The sequence below is a fragment of the Cannabis sativa genome, chromosome 3 (assembly GCF_029168945.1).
Source record: "Cannabis sativa cultivar Pink pepper isolate KNU-18-1 chromosome 3, ASM2916894v1, whole genome shotgun sequence".
Classification (NCBI taxonomy): domain Eukaryota; kingdom Viridiplantae; phylum Streptophyta; class Magnoliopsida; order Rosales; family Cannabaceae; genus Cannabis; species Cannabis sativa.
Window position 1 is genome coordinate 14,771,699 of NC_083603.1, and position 17,653 is coordinate 14,789,351.

Genomic DNA, 17,653 nt, shown 5'->3' on the forward strand with positions numbered 1-17,653 from the left:
AACGCGAAGAAGTGCTTTTACCATAGATTTTGTCCTTCTTCTATTCTAGACCTAATGTTATTCTATTTCTTCGTTTATTTTTTTTTATTTATTTAATTAAAATATATATATAATAACAAAAAAAAAAAATTCATTTCTTAAAAATTAGTCCAATCAATTTTTTTGGTAATTTTACGCAGAAGTTTTAAGAATTTATCCTAGAAATTAGGAGTGTCTATTTTTATCTCATCTAATGTTTGGTATGTTAATCTATCCAATATATTCAGCTAGCCAAAACAAAAATATCTCCAATATATTCCAATTATCCAGTAAATGTTGTTAGATTTTGCTGATCTAGTTCAATTAACTTGACTGTCTAAGTTTTTTTTTTTTAGCAAAGAAAAATCTTTTATTCAAACAAAACCAAACAATACAAAAAATTAGACTACTAAATCAAAACAGCCCCCAAAAGATACAACTCATAAAGTCCTTATAAATTCAATTACATGAACATCCATTTTCTTTAGAATAGCAAGGTTAAGACCCAAAACTCTAATTTTAATGGCTAGCTTAACGGAACCATTAAGAGCTCGTTTAGAACGCTGTATTAGGTCGTATTGTATTGTATTACATTGAATTGGATTATATATCATATTTTTATATAATACTATGTTAAACTTTAATTTATACTAAAATATTATATATTTAGGTGTCAATAAAAGTTAATACCACATATAGTTTTACATAAAAATATTGTATAAAATACAATTCAATATAATACAATACAATACAATACGACCTAATATGGCGTTCCAAACGAACCCTTAGTATTAACAGAGTTACAAACAAATTCAGAGACACATTTGTTTTGGTTACACCAAATAGAATAGAAAACCGCATAAATAGTGGAATTGCATATGGCTTCTATTAGATTTGAGAGGTGATTCACATTCCGCTGCCTCCAATCAGCACAATCCTTCAGCCAACGAGTTAGACCCAGCCAAGAAGTAATCTCTAATATGACTTTCTTTGTGAAGAGACAATCAAAAAAGAAGTGTTAATGAATCTCTATATCAGCTTCACAAACATGATAAAAGCAAGAAGGGAGCTCCAAAAACTTACTAAGGTGAAACCGAGTAAGAAGTTGGTCATTGATCATTTTCCAAGCTATGAATATGTTTGGAAATACACAATTTGTGCTAAATAGTTGTTGCATAGTTAATTTTTTCAGTCGAGATTAGGGAGTGATATAAATTTCTAACTTTTATTTCTCCCAAATCCCAAAATGAACCAAGGATGATCTGTCTATGGTATTCCAAAGCTTCGAAAGCTTCTTAAAATATCAGCTGTAATTATTTTTTAGATGAGCTAGCCATATGTCTTGATCTTTGATCTTTGAGGTAGATAGAATAAATTTATTTTACCCAAAGGTTATCTTGCTTGGTCGAAATGACCTAAAGAAACTAGGCCATCATGACAATATTCTACTTTTTTACCGGTGCGAATTTAGAAATATTCGACACGAATGACTGAACCAACATACTCCAAATAAGGAACATACATCTCAACCCAAATTGAAGGGAAAGTACCTCCATAGAGCCCTAGTCTAGAGGTATTCCCCTATGGTTCATGCAAACAAATTCCAGACGCAGCAACCTTAATTTTTAAGACTTTTTTCATAAATGTACAACAAAAGTAACATAATTATAAAAAATGTACAAAAATAAATTATTTAAAAACTTATATATTTTGAAAACTTATTACATGACATTATACATTTTAATCATTAAATAATATAAATTATTAATAATTAAATTAATTACTACAAATAGATTTATATAATTATTGTTTGTAATATTATTTTATAATATCTTATCATTAAGTTTATTATATTAATGTTTTAAAAATTATTAATAATAAAATATATTTATTAAAACTCAAAATAAACAATTTGTAAAATTAATTAAATAAATAATAAACAGTTTTATAAAAATAAACAAGTTAATTTTTTTTTATTAAAAAATAAATGTTTATTATTTATTTTAGTATGAATTATTATAATTTAATAAGTTTTTTTTAATAAAATACAATATCAAAATTATAAATATTAATGTATATAAATATAAATCAATGCTTAAAATTACTAAAAATAAACATGACACACATAGAATGATATAATAAACACTAGATACATGTTACGTGTCAAGTCACATATGTTAATTTTATTTTAGTTTTTAGTTTTTTTAATATCATAATATTTAAAATTAATAATATTCAATGTAGTGATAATCATTAAAATTTGAAACCATTATAGTGATTTAAATAAAAACAAAAATTACTATTATACTTTGTAATAGTAATTAAAAAAATTATTATTTATTCAAAAAAAATATTATTATTCCTCCTAAATTTATCTTCGGAATTAATGAAAATGCTCATCTGGTTAAACTATCGAAACATTCAAATTTAATTTAAAATAATATTTAAAATTTAACTAATTCTAAATATCAAAATTTGAAAATAATTTTTAATAAAAAAATAAACAATATGAACAAATTTATTATTAATTGCAACACTTTAGGTAAACTAATTATATTTAGGTTTAACTAACTACATGGATGCTGACCCTTTACGTGACAATATCTAATAATTTGTTATTTTTTTTATTTAAAAAAAAAAGTCACCCAATAATTTCTCATTAACCAAGAATTCTGTTATATAGCCACATTTTATATAGAATAGATATGTGAATATTATTATTTTGTTTATTAAATTTGTAACGCCCTAATGCTAACACTACAAGAATTACCGTTTTTAGGGGCGGAGGGGTCCGCTGGTAATAATTAAAAAATCCGCCGGTAATAAGTATTAGCGGCGGGGTCCGCCGGTATTGCTCCACCGGTAGTACCCCGTCGCTATTAATGATTAATACCGGCGGACTGACACGTCCGCCGCTATTAATAATTAATACCGGCGGACAATTAGCGGCGGGGTCCGCCGGTAAAGGGTTTCCACTGACATTTAAAAAAAATAAATAAATATTAATAAGAAATAACGTTTTTTTTTATATTTTATTAATTAATTTTCTTTTTAAATTTATATTATTAATAAATACTAAAATAAAAACTAACAAATCCACACATAATTATCATTCATACATTATTTAAAACTTAAAAATTAATTATTATCATCCATACATTATTTAAAACTTAAAGAAATCCAAACATAATTAAAAACTTAAATAAATCCATACATAATTAAAATTAAGATAAACTAATTATTATTGTCTTGATCAAACAAATCATCTTCGAAATTTGAGCCAGTAGCGTTTAAGTTAATATCAGGATTTGGTGCATTGTCCTGAGCTTGCGATACTGGCGGTGATGGGTAATATGGTTGTTGGGAAGATAAAAGCTCCACAAATGGCCGAGTCTGTCGTTGTTGTGGTAAATTCGGAGATTGTTGTTGTTGCGAAATATTTGGAGATTGTTGTGGCGAGAAGTTCGGGGATTGTTGCTGAAACTGACCCGGGAAAAAGTATGGATTTTGTGAACCGAAAAATTGACCCGGAGAAGTTTGCTGCATTGGACCCCCGAAAAACATCGGCTGCTGAGATGAACTCCCAAATTGGCCCAACATCGGCTGTTGGGACTGTGATCCTCCAAAAAAATCAGAGTAGAAAAATGGAGGAGACTGGGAGGAGCGTCCAAACATGTTTGGAATAAGAGGAGATTGGGAGGCACTTCCTTGCACATTAGGAGATTGCTGAGTCTGCTGTAAAGGTTGTTGCGGCCTTGGACATGTTGCACTACCCTGAGGTTGGGTAGGTAAATATTGTTGGAGGAATCTGTCAATTCGCGGGTCATACAAATCAGAAGTGTCCTGTCCCGGTGGAAAGCGTTCACGCAATCTTTGAAACATCTCAGCCATAATACCAACATCTTGAGAAATAGTAGACCCTGCTTGAGATTGAGTTTGACTTTGGCTCGAAGAGCTAGATGATGTTGTTGATCTTTTCCCCTTCTTTGCTATGTTGTAACCGACTCCTCGAATGTAGTCACTCCTGTCACCCATGACCTTGCCCATCACCTTGAACTGGATGTCAGACGGCACCTCCGAAGTTCCAGAATCACTGCCAGATTGGCTTTGAAGCCTACTTCTCGCCATCTCTTCTTCCATTTCACGAGTGAGTTGCTCCTGAACATAAATAAAAATTGTTAAATAATCAATTATATAATAATTTATTAGAAAATAAATGAAATATTAGTGTAACTCACAAATTTCTCTTTAGCAGCATCATTGACCCAAGTTTTATCTTTCCTCAGATGGCTGTCTCTCCAAGTTGGTATAACATATTTTTCAGGCTCCTTCTGTAATGTTATCAGTGTTAGATTCTATAAAAATTATTATTTCAATAAATGAAATATTTGAAGTCTACTTACAAATTCATGACGCTGAGCTGCCATTGATTTTGTGCCTTGAGTTGAGGGATACTTCATTTGTTTTCTATTTTGCTTGTTTTGATTGGAACGCGCTATAAATTTTGGGCTCAAAAACAAATCAATAATCTCTTTCCAATGCTCTCTTGTTACATAGTGCTCAGGAGGAGCATTGAGTGCCGCCTCAAGATTATCTGGGTTCCCCTCATAATATTTTTGGAAGAAAGTATGCCTAATGTTTTTTCTTTCTGAGTATCTTTTGCCCATCTCATGGTAAAGAGTCCTCATCACTTTTTCGGGTTCAGCATGACCATCGATATCATAAAAATACTACATTTGAAGAATTAAATTATTACTTAGTTTAATTATACATGAATAAAATTTATTATGTCCATCAATTTATTACCTTCATTCTCTGCACAACTTGGTCCTTGTGATGTTGAGGTACATCACAGAAGTCCAAGTAGTTCCCCGCAATAATGTGCTAACTTCAAAACCCACTTGCCGGATGAAAGCTTGGTTCTCCCCGCCAACTACTTTTCCTGTTGCAGGATCAAGTATAAGCGGCAATGGCCCCTCATTCGCACGTCTGCGAGCCTCTAGTGGTATATTAGTAGCACGACCACAACCTTTTCTTTTGGGCGGTGGTGCTGCCTCGCAGGCTGAGGGTACTCTACTAGGATCAGGTGGGTCTAAACCTCCACCGTCTCCCCCGTGAGAAGAAGCTACATCGGCTGACATTATGACTCTTCAATAGCAAAGTTGTATGACTAAATTAGTATAAATATAGATTACCAAAAATAGTTATAGTTTGAAATACAATTAACATCATCAAATTCATCACTTATAATATTATTACAAACAAATTAATAACATATGTAAACTAATAGTCACTATCACACTCATCATTTTCAGAAACAATATCGTCTTCACATCGATCAATTAGCAACTCGTCACCTTCGTCATCTATTTCGTTATCAGCGTCACCATCCACATCATTTTCATCAGCCTGATTTAGATTCAAATTTTGTGCAGTATCAATTATTGTCGCCACTTCAGAAGGTTGCAAAATTAACTCTCCTAGATCCACAATCAACCGAAAATTTGAGGAGCTTAAATCATGTACAACATCTTCATCATCTTCATCCTGCTCAATGTCCCAAATTTGCCGGTGGTTTACATTCTCGACTATTTTCCAATGTCTACCTCTAAGCAAATCATCGAGGTAAAATACTTGCTTAGCTTGGGTAGCAAGTATAAATGGATCATCTTTGTACCATTCACCACTAACATTGATACTAATGATGTTATTCTGAATGATTGTTTTCTTCCTCTGTGGATTGGTATTGAACCATTTACACCGAAATAATGTCACTGAATACACACCACAAAAAGTGAACATCATCACATCTTCTAAGGTTCCATAATAATTGAATCCTTCTGTTCCCGCCACGGAGACACCGCTATTCTGAGTAGTACGCTTCTTATCACGTTCAGCTACCATGTAACGAACACCATTCACTAAAACCCCTTCATAATATGTTACTAAGTGATCTGACCCACATGCTAAAGCTAGCAACTCTTCACCATTCTCCAATGATCCAAGCTTGTGTAAATCATATATCTAAATGAACAAAATTATCTTAGAATGACTCATAATTAATCATGATAATTTTCAAATCATAATTGAATCACTCATATCACCTTCTTATGAAACCATCGCTGGAAAATTTTTTTGTGTAAAATGTTATGATCTCCATCTGGGTACTGAAGTTTTATCTCTTCTAAGTGTTCACTGTAAGTCATATAACATCACTATGTTAAATGTTAAATAACACTATGTAGAATAAGACCAAATATAGATTGATAAAGGAAAAAACTTACTCTAAATATGGTCTGATTTCAGGTGAATTGTCAAAGATGAACCACTCAGCCTTTTCACGAGTCTTTCTGTCTAGAGGCATGATATTTGATCTTGTTAAGGGACGACATTGTGATTGGAAGACGGTAAGAATTCTAGGAATCACTTCATCTTCGTTGCGATCAAGTCGGTTAAATTTGGTTTCTACCCCCTTAAAATACATAGAGCAGAATGTCAATGCCTCATCTGCAACATAGCTTTCAGCTATTGACCCTTCAGGACGAGCTTTATTTCCAACATAATTCTTCAATTTTTTCATGTACCTCTCAAAAGGGTACATCCATCTCATAAACACAGGTCCACCCAAAATTGCTTCTTCAGGCAAATGTAAGACCAAATGAATCATGATATCAAAAAAAGCTGGAGGAAAAATCAACTCCAACTTACACAATATCAAAATAAGGTCTTTTTGTGCTTCCTCCATATCTTTAAAGTTTATGGTTCTTGAACATACTTGCCTGAAAAAGTTGCATAATTCAGCAATAGTTGTCGATACATCTTTAGGGAGAAACTTACGAACACCAATTGCCAATAATCTTTGTATAATTACATGACAATCGTGAGACTTCAATCCAAGAACATTTGATAAATCATTGTTCACTTTCTTCTTCAAATTTGAGCAAAATCCATCGGGAAACTTCACATCCTTGATAAATTGACAAAATTTCAATTTTTCATCAGCTTTGAGGACGTAAGGGGCGTGTGGCTTCATTAACTTGCCATTATCATCTTCATAAATCCACATCCATTCTCTTATTCCTAATTTCTTCAAATCATGTCTTGCGTTAGTTGTGTCCTTTGATTTCTCGTTGTCCAAGATTGTGCCCAACAGACTGTCACACACATTCTTCTCAACATGCATCACATCAATATTGTGTTTCAAAGTATTTGACCACCAATACTCAAGCTCATAAAAGATACTTTTTTTCCTCCAATTTTGATCTTCTGCAACTCGTCTGCGTTTTACACAACCAAATTGGTCATGTTTTCCAGGAACTTGTGGCACAAGTTTGTTTACTTGTTCGAGAATTTCCTCACAAGTAAAACGTCTTGGTGGATGTCTTCTTTCAATTTCTCCATCAAAGTTGGTGTCCCTTCTAAATCGATGGTTACTGGGCAAGAATCTTCTGTGACCTACATATGATGTCTTACCAATCACTCGTATCGAAGAAGTGTCTTCGTTACACGTTGGACAAGCCTTGTATCCTTGACCACTCCATCCAGACAAACTACTTCGAGCAGGAAAATCATTAATAGTCCATAAAAGGGCTGCACGCAACTTGAACACGGTGTTTGTCCTACAATCTCTCGTATCAACTCCATCAACCTACAACTCTTTCAGCTCATCCACCAATGGTCTTAGAAAAACATCCATGTCTTTTCCTGGTGATTTTGGTCCAGGAATTAGTAGGGCCAACATGAAATTATTGTCTTTCATGCACATCCAAGGTGGAAGATTATAGTTTGCTAACACGACAGGCCACATACTATATGCTAGGCTCATGTTGCCAAATGGATTAAAGCCATCAGCAGCTAAACCTAAGCGAATATTTCTAGGTTCACTGGCAAAATCAGGATGTTTAGCATCAAAGTCCTTCCAAGCAATCCCATCAACCGGGTGACGCATCACTCGTTCATCCTTCGATTTTCCAGTATGATGCCATACCATGTGTTTTGCAGTATGTCTTGAACCATATAATCTTTTCAACCGAGGTGTCAATGGAAAATAGCGCAACACCTTACGTGGCACCCTTTTTCCATTAGCTTTTGTTGAAGTAATCCATCGACTAGTTCCACAAATTGGACAAGCATCTTTAGTGGCATGCTCTTTATAAAACAAGCAACAATCATGCTCGCACACATGAATAGACTCATAGCCTAAACCTAATTTTTTTAGTCTCTTTTTAGCCTCATAGTATGTCGATGGAATTTTATTTCCTTTCGGAAAAGCAAGATTCAATAATTTTAATAATTCATCAAATACGCCGATAGGAATTTTTCCACGAACTTTCAAATGCAATAACTTTGCTAGAAAGTTAAGTGAAGAAATCCAATGGCATCCAGGATACAATTCAGCTTCAATCTCTTCAAATAACTCGTCGTAATATTGAAAAGAATCAGAATTGCGTTGTACATCTTCAGTTGTTGGTCGAATGAAATCTTCAACAATGGGAATCATCTCGTTATCTTCATCATCTAAAATATGCTCAACAACTTCCGTCCGTGCAACAACTTCTGTTTCTGACTCCCCGTGGTAAATCCACTTTTGATAACCATTATCAAAACCCCAATCAAATACATGCGCTTCCACAATGTTTAAAGGCTCAAATCGAGTATTTAAGCACTTAACACAAGGACATCTAATTTTCCCATCAGAATTCTTATAATTTGAAGCCATCGCCAAAAATACTTGTAGACAATCCCAATATTCTTTACCGCGTTTTCTCCAAGAAATCCAAGACTTATCAATCGTCATCTAAAAGAATTTTAAAGTTTTATGAGTTTAAGCAATGTTAATAAACTAATTGAAATCTTATGCTATTTTATGAAATTTTATGAATTCGACGTGACAAATTAATTAAAAGCTTATGCTATTTTAAGAAATTTTATTTGTAATTTGTTTTTATTAGCAAAGGAAAATTAATAAACATTGTAATTTATTTGGTTAAAGTTTATTTATAGTATATTGAAACAAAGTGTACACCAACATTGTTTAAAGTTTTATTTGGTTAAAGACTTTATTTGGTTAAAGTTTTATGAAATATTAGTTATCAATTTATTTTTTATTTATTATTAATTCATGATATTCATTTACGCATTTTTTAATTATATTTTATTTATTAAAATTATATTCAATACTATTAAATAAACTCAATTTATTTCTCTAATTTTTTTTAAATAATTACTTATATAAATATTTAATTTACTTATAAATAAATATATCAATTTAATAATTACATAAATATATTTACAAATAAATTTAATTATCATATTATTTAAAAAAATTAAAAAAATATAATTAACTTAATATAAATAATTAAATTTAAGTTTGTTAAAAAAATATTTTTTTTTAATAAAAAAGTTTTTTCTAATTATTCTAATGTTTGTTAATTATTTTATTATATAAATACTAATTATTTTTATAAATAATATTAATTTATTATTTACATAACTTTCTTTAAAAAATTAATTTCTTTTTTATAAATAATCACATATTTAAAAATAATTACAAAATAATTATTATTTTCATAAATTGTATTAATTCTAAAATTATATAAATTTATTAAAAACCTATAAAATTTTACTTGTTAATTAAGAATAATTACACAAATATTCATATAACTTTTTTATTTATAATTAAAACATTTAAACTCAATTTATCAATTTTTTAATTAGTAAAATTTTACTAAATACAAAACTGAAATTATTATAACCAAACAAATAATTATAACTAAAATCAAAATACATAAACAATTAAACTCAAACAATAATCTATATATTACACATAAACAATTGAACTCAAACAATAATCTATATATCACACATATTTACTAAGACAAATATTATATACTATATATAAAAATGTATAAAGATATATATACTATATACTATTTATCTACTGTATAATATATAATATATAGAATACACTATATACTATATACTGTATACATTTATATATATATACAACACATTACAGATTTTTTTTTCTTTTTTCAAAAAAAATTAAAGATTTAACAAATTAATACATTTTTAATTTATATACTAACAATATTTTACACATATTAATTAAAATATTTACATATACAATACATTTCAGATTTATAATACTAACTACAAATTTTACAGAAATAAAAGACATACTTTACACAAATGAAACTTTCGGATCTCTTCTCCAAGCAAAAAATTTGAAACCTCTTCTACAATTTCTGAAATTATAACATAAAAATTTACATTAAAAAACAAAACTAAAAAAATAAACTGTAAAACATATATTGGTAAATATAAATACCTAAACCACTTCAAACGGAGACGGAGACGACACTGGCGGAGACGAAGCCGGAGGCAGAAACAAAGAGAAAAAAATAGAGGAGGCGGGTTGGAGAGTGTTTGCTTCGGTTTTCAGAGAGAAAATGAGAGAAAAATGAAATTGGGGAAAAAAATTGAAAGGGAAGAAATGGGGGAACCGGGTGTTCGTGTGTTTATATAGGCGAACAATACCGGCGGGGGTCCGCCGCTAATACTGGGCCCCGTCGGTATTAATGGGAAAAATATTAATTTATTACAATTAGCGGCGGATCCCCGCCGGTATTGATCCGCCACTAATTGTAATTTGAAATAAAGAGCGGGTCTTTTCCCGCATTAACTGTGCATCGTAAATACCGGCGGGGGTTGTCCGCCGCTAATACTGGTACCCCGCCGGTATTACTATTTTTTAATTATATTTTTAATATTTTTAAAAAAATAAATACTAATACCGGCGGACCCCCTAAATCCACCGGTAATAACCTTATTATTAGTGGCGGACCTTCCCCGCCGGTAATAGGTCCGCCCCTAATTATCAAAATTCTTGTAGTGTAAGGCATGCTACAGTGCTTTTTTTTTTTTAATTATTGTGCAATCTTTGCTAATCAAAGAAATTTCTCGAAAAACGTGTCAAGTTAAAACTTTTGCTTTAGATATTAAACTTTGTAATATAATATAATATTTACAAACCCCGGGATCCCGATTTCAAATTTCGTAAAATTTACTTTTTAAACTTTACATTTCAAAATACATAATTCACAGGTCGCACAGCGACTTTCAAAATATAACACCCAGATGTCCCGAGACCGAACACTCCAGGTCGCGCTGCTTGACATGTACAATCTCACCCGAGCTCAGGTTCATTCCTGTTCAACCTTCGCCTTTCCTTTACCTACACACGAAAGCAGAAACTGTGAGTCAACAGACTCAGTAAGAAATGCATATAACATATCATATAATATCCGACCTGTAAATAGGCGCTCATACACCTATTTACAGAGCTTAACATATGAGTATGAACGTTCATTACTAGGGTACAACCACTATACCACATACACATCGTACCTCACTGTACGAGCGTTGGTAGGGTTTATCCCGATCACTGAGTAACACTGAGTGATGTACCACACACCTTAGCATTTTTCCATGCTTGTGTTGGTATCACTGTATCGTACTCATAATCACAACAATCACTGTACCAATGCACTCTATAACTTATTCATACAAGTGTTGGTAGTGTTTAACATAATTCAAGCATGCATATATAAACACATATACACACATTCAGATAATCACATCACACATTATACACAGTTCTTACCTGTTTTCCGAATTCAAGTGTGCTGGCCGACCTGAACGGAATTCTCGTGCTAGATGGATGCCCTAATCACATTTTGAAACCGGGTAAGTCACATGATTTAAACCCTAATCCCGGGAAACCCAAAACAAAAACCCTAGGTTCTGTTATACTCTTAATAGGTTATTCTAACTCTAGAAACGGGGAAACACCCCAACCGAGGCATCGAAATGGCAAAAATTGAGAAAATGAAAGGCCCGGGGTACCCTGCCAAAACCGGCTAGCCGATTTTTGTGGCACTGCAAACCGGCTAGCCGGTTTGCACCAGTATTCCCCAAACTTTTCATTTGTTGCTCAATCTTCCACCAATTGCCATGAAACCTTCCAGAGCTCCTATACAATGCATAAGCAACAAAATCCAGGCAGTATTTCGCAGAACAAACCATCCAAAATTAATTTGCCATTAATGAACAAAGCTTTGCATTTAAAACTTAAAATTGCATAAAATCATTAACACCAATCAAAACCAGCTGCTATGGGCTAAATTCAACTCAACCTAACCCTAGAATTGGAACCCTAAACATTTTAAAACCTAACAGCCACTTACTCCAAAATCACAAGTTCAAACTAAGTAAAAAGCTCAAAAATACATAAGCAAGAGTTCTAGGGCTTACCTTAGATGAAACCACTTTGAATCCTAGCTTAAATTCAAAGAAATGGAAGGAAAAATTCTGGTTTGATCCTTGATTTGTCTCAGCCGAATAGAAAGAGAGAGAGAGTTCAAGAGGAAAAGTGTTTTTCTAATTTCTTTTCTTTTCTTTGATTTTCCAAAATGGAAAAAAAAGGATTGATTAATCCTTGGCTGAAAATAAGGGCCACTTGTCACCTCCCTAGGCAGCCACTACACCAATCTTTTAAAAAGACTTAAATACCCTTAAAGATATAACTTAAGTATTTCTAAAGCTAGGGGTAAAATGGTCAATTTCCATAACCCCGCTCAATCCCGATGATTTATTTTCTCTAAATTATTTTCCACTATGAAATAGAGTTCTAAACTTACCCATGTGATCAATCTAGCCATCCATCGCATTTTCCGTTGTCGCCGAGCAAAAATTACAAAATTAACATATTTCACATATAAACTAAATAATACCCCTAGAGTTTAATAAAATCTCCGGAATTGAGAAATTATAACTCTAATATTTATTTCTAAATATTGGGGTCCACATTTAAAATTAATTCACAAATATTAATAAAATAATAAAATAATAAAAATTAGTGCTAATTGCCTTTACTAATCCACATTACTAGAGCGGTCATTACAATTATCCCCCCGTTAATAGGATTTCGTCCCCGAAATCTAACCTGAATAGCTCTGGATGTTGAGTCCTCATATCTGACTCCAATTCCCAGGTGGCTTCTTCCACCTTACTGTTCCTCCAGAGCACTTTAACTAGGGCAATAGTCTTGTTGCGAAGAACTTTTTCTTTTCTATCCAAAATCTGAACATGTTGTTCTTCATAGGATAAGTCTGGTTGTAGTTCAAGGGCTTCATAACTCAAGACATGAGTCGGGTCTGACACGTATTTCCTTAACATAAAGATGTGAAATACGTCATGAACAGCTGATAATGCTGGTGGTAAGGCTAGCCGATACGCTACCTGCCCCACCTTCTCGAGTATCTGAAATGGCCCAATGAACCTAGGGCTTAACTTACCCTTCTTCCCGAAGTGCCTAATACCCTACATGGGTGAAACTCGCAGGAAAACATGTTCCCCTGCCTGAAATGTGACATCTTTGCGCTTCGGATCAGCATAACTTTTCTGCCTGCTTTGAGAAGCAAGCATCCGAGCCTTGATCTTATCAATAGCCTCATTGGTCTTTTGTACCAACTCTGGACCTAGGTACTTCCTTTCTCCTGTCTCGTCCCAATGAATAGGAGAACGACATTTTCTACCATATAACATCTCATAGGGAGCCATCCCTATTGTACTTTGGTAGCTGTTGTTGTAGGAGAATTCAATTAAAGGCAAGTACTTACTCCATGAACCCTCAAAGTCCATGACACAGGCTCGCAGTAGGTCTTCTAAAATTTGGATAGTTCTTTCTGACTGGCCATCAGTCTGAGGGTGAAAGGCTGTACTAAACTTTAACTTGGTACCCATAGCCTTCTGAAGACTCACCCAAAACTTCGATGTGAACTTTGGATCCCTATCTGATACAATAGATTTAGGGGCTCCATGGAGACGAACTATCTCATTCACATACAATTCAGCATACTGATCCACTGAATAGGTAACTTTCACTGGTAGAAAGTGAGCCGACTTTGTAAATCTATCCACAATGACCCATACAGAATCATACATCCCTGTAGTTCTAGGTAAACCAGTTACAAAGTCCATTGCGATGTCCTCCCACTTCCATTCTGGAAGGACTAAAGGTTGCAATAACCCTGTCGGTCTCTGATGTTCAGCCTTAATCTGGTGGCAGGTTAAACACTTGGACACATAGTCCACCACATCTCTTGTCATCCCATACCACCAGAAGTAGGGTTTCAAATCCTGATACATCTTGGTGGTTCCCGGATGCAACGAATAAGGCGTGGTGTGAGCTTCATCCAGTATTTCTTTCTTAAGCTCATCCACACTAGGAACACAAACTCGAGCTTTATATAGCAACATTCCACTGCTCGAGACTAAAAAGCCTCTAGGCCGGCCAGCCACTACTTCCTCTCGAACTTTAACTAGCTCAGGATCTTCCAGTTGTGCCTTTTTGATTCTCTCCAACAGATCAGATTGGAGTGTTAAATTATGTAATTTCCCGACCACGAACTCAATTCCTGCACTAATCATTTCCGAGGCTAGTTGAGGGGCTATCATAACCGTAGTACACACTTGCCCGGGACCTTTTCTGCTTAAAACATCGGCCACAACATTGGCTTTCCCGGGGTGATACAGTATTTCACAATCGTAGTCCTTAACTAACTCCAACCACCTTCTCTGCCTCATATTCAAATTTTTCTGGGTGAAAAAGTATTTAAGACTCTTATGATCAGTATAAATCTCACACTTTTCACCGTAAAGATAATGTCGCCAAATCTTTAAAGCAAAAACCACAGTAGCGAGCTCTAAATCATGAGTTGGGTAACGCTGCTCATAATCCTTCAGTTGACGAGAGGCATAGGCTATGACTCTGTCAGCTTGCATCAGAACACATCCCAGACCCTGTCTGGAGGCATCACAATAAACCACAAAATTTTCTTGATCTGATGGCAAAGCTAACACCGGAGCTGTTATCAAACGTTGCTTCAGCTCCTGAAAACTTGTTTCACACTTATCTGACCACACAAATCTCTGATTTTTCTTAGTCAATTCGGTTAGGGGCATAGAAAGTTTAGAAAATCCTTCAACGAAACGTCGATAATACCCTGCTAACCCGAGAAAACTTCGAACTTCTGTCACAGACTTGGGCCTCGGCCAATTCTTCACTGATTCTACCTTATTTGGATCAACCATAATTCCATTCTTCCCAACAATATGTCCCAGAAAGGACACTTCAGACAACCAGAATTCGCACTTTTTAAACTTGGCATACAGCTTGTGATCCCTAAGTCGCTGTAACACCATTCGAAGATGATGCTCGTGCTCCTCTTCTGACTGAGAGTATACAAGAATGTCATCGATAAACACTATAACGCAGTTATCGAGGAAATCCTTGAACACCCTATTCATGAGATCCATAAAGGCCGCAGGAGCATTAGTCAATCCGAATGACATTACCAGAAACTCATAGTGCCCATATCTGGTTCTAAAAGCAGTTTTCGGTATGTCCTCCTCCCGAATTTTGAGTTGATGATAACCCGACCGTAAATCAATCTTCGAAAACACTGTCTTTCCCTGGAGCTGATCGAACAGATCATCGATCCTAGGCAACGGGTACTTGTTCTTAATCGTCAACTTGTTTAGTTCCCGATAATCAATACACATTCTGAGGGAACCATCTTTCTTTTTCACAAAAAGAACCGGAGCTCCCCAGGGCGACACACTGGGTCGAATAAACCCAATATCAAGCATCCCCTGAAGTTGTAACTTAAGCTCCTTGAGTTCCGCTGGAGCCATCCTATATGGAGCTTTAGAAACAGGTTCGACTCCAGGTGCCAAATCAATTACAAAGTCAATTTCTCGCTGTGACGGCAATCCCGGCAACTCCTCGGGAAACACATCAAGAAAATCTTTCACTACCCGGACTACCTCAGGCCCAAATGTTTCAGGTCTGCTGGAGTCAAATACCACCGCTAGAAATCCTACACAACCATTGCATAGTAAATCCCTAGCTCTCAGCACAGAAATAACCGGGATCCGAGACCCCTGAACCGATCCAACATAAACAAATGGATCTTCACCTTCCGGCTGAAAAGTCACCATTTTACGCCTACAATCTATACTGGCCGAATACTTGGATAGAAAATCCATTCCCAGTATAATATCAAACTCAGTTAATTTCAATTCTATAAGGTCAGTACTCAATTCCCTATCTTCGATCCTAATCGGCATAGACCTAATGCGCCTATTAGAGATAACCAATTCCCCGCTAGGCATTAGGGTTCCAAACCCTCTTTCTAAAATATCACAAGGCCTACCCAAAAGATCAATCACTCTTGTAGCCACATATGAACGTGTAGCTCCCGAGTCAAATAATACTGTAAATAACAAGTTGTTGACGGGAAGCTGACCTGTCACAACAGAAGGACTGGCTGCAGCATCAGCTTGGGTAATGGCAAACACACGAGCAGGAACCGGTTTCACCTCGGCTTTCGGCTCCTCTTTCTTTGCCTGGGGGCAATCTTTCTTGAAATGCCCCACCATGCCACACAGGAAGCATGTCTTCCGGTTACACTCTCCCGGATGATGTTTCTTGCACCTTGGACACTCAGGATAAGAGTAACCCTGGCGTCCTCCTCTGCCTTGGTTCCCACGGAACCGCTTGCTTTGCCCCGAGCCACCAGAAGCTGGAACAACTTTTCTTTTCTGCTCAGTGGTGGAGTCACCACCATCCCTACCATAAACAGGAGTAGGAACAGTGGGGGTTCCACCAACACTCGGAGTCACCCGGGGCTCCTGAAGAAATTTCACCGCACCCTCGGCTTTCAAAGCCTTTTCAACCATTTCCGCATAAGTGGTTGCCTCAGTAGTAGTAATAACCAGATCATGTCTAATTTTTGCACTCAAACCCGCCAAGTATTTCTCTTTCTTACTGAAGTCGGTTGGGACAATTCCCGCTGCAAGCTTGGCCAAACGGTCAAACTTTGTCGTATACTCTGTAACCGACATTCCCTCAGATTGAACTAGTTCAGTGAACTCTTTCCGCTTTGCACTGCGGACTGCTTCATTGTAATACTTGGAGTTAAACAACTCCTTGAATTCTTCCCAGGTCATCAGCGTGACGTCTCGAGTGAGGGTTATTAACTCCCACCACACGAGAGCGTCTTCCTGAAACTGAAAAGTGGCACAAGTTACCCGGTCATTTCCAACCACTCCCATAAAATTGAGGATGCGTTCAATCACTGAAAGCCACTGCTCGGCCTTCATCACATCAGGGCCTCCCAGAAACACTGGAGGTGCCTGTTTCCGGAATCTTTCATACAACGGCTCCATACGGTTACCAACAACAGGTTGTTCTGCTGGCACCGCAGGAACTGCAACAGCCTGAACCACTTGAGGAGGCACGGCAGGAGGACCCTGCGGCCTCAATCTTTGGATCTCTTCATCTTGCTGGCGGATTCTATCTTGCATCTCCGCAAATCTTTGCTCCCAATCAGGAGGAGCTTGAGGTGGATTTACTGGGCGACCACCCTGAGCTCTGCCACGGCCACGTCCGCGACCACGAGGATTTTGAGGATTCCTCTGACCGCCTCCGGTCTCAACCATGCCACCCTGACTTCTTGTATTTCGCGGGGCGTCCATTTAATAGGACTTAGCCTGCGAATCCATAAGC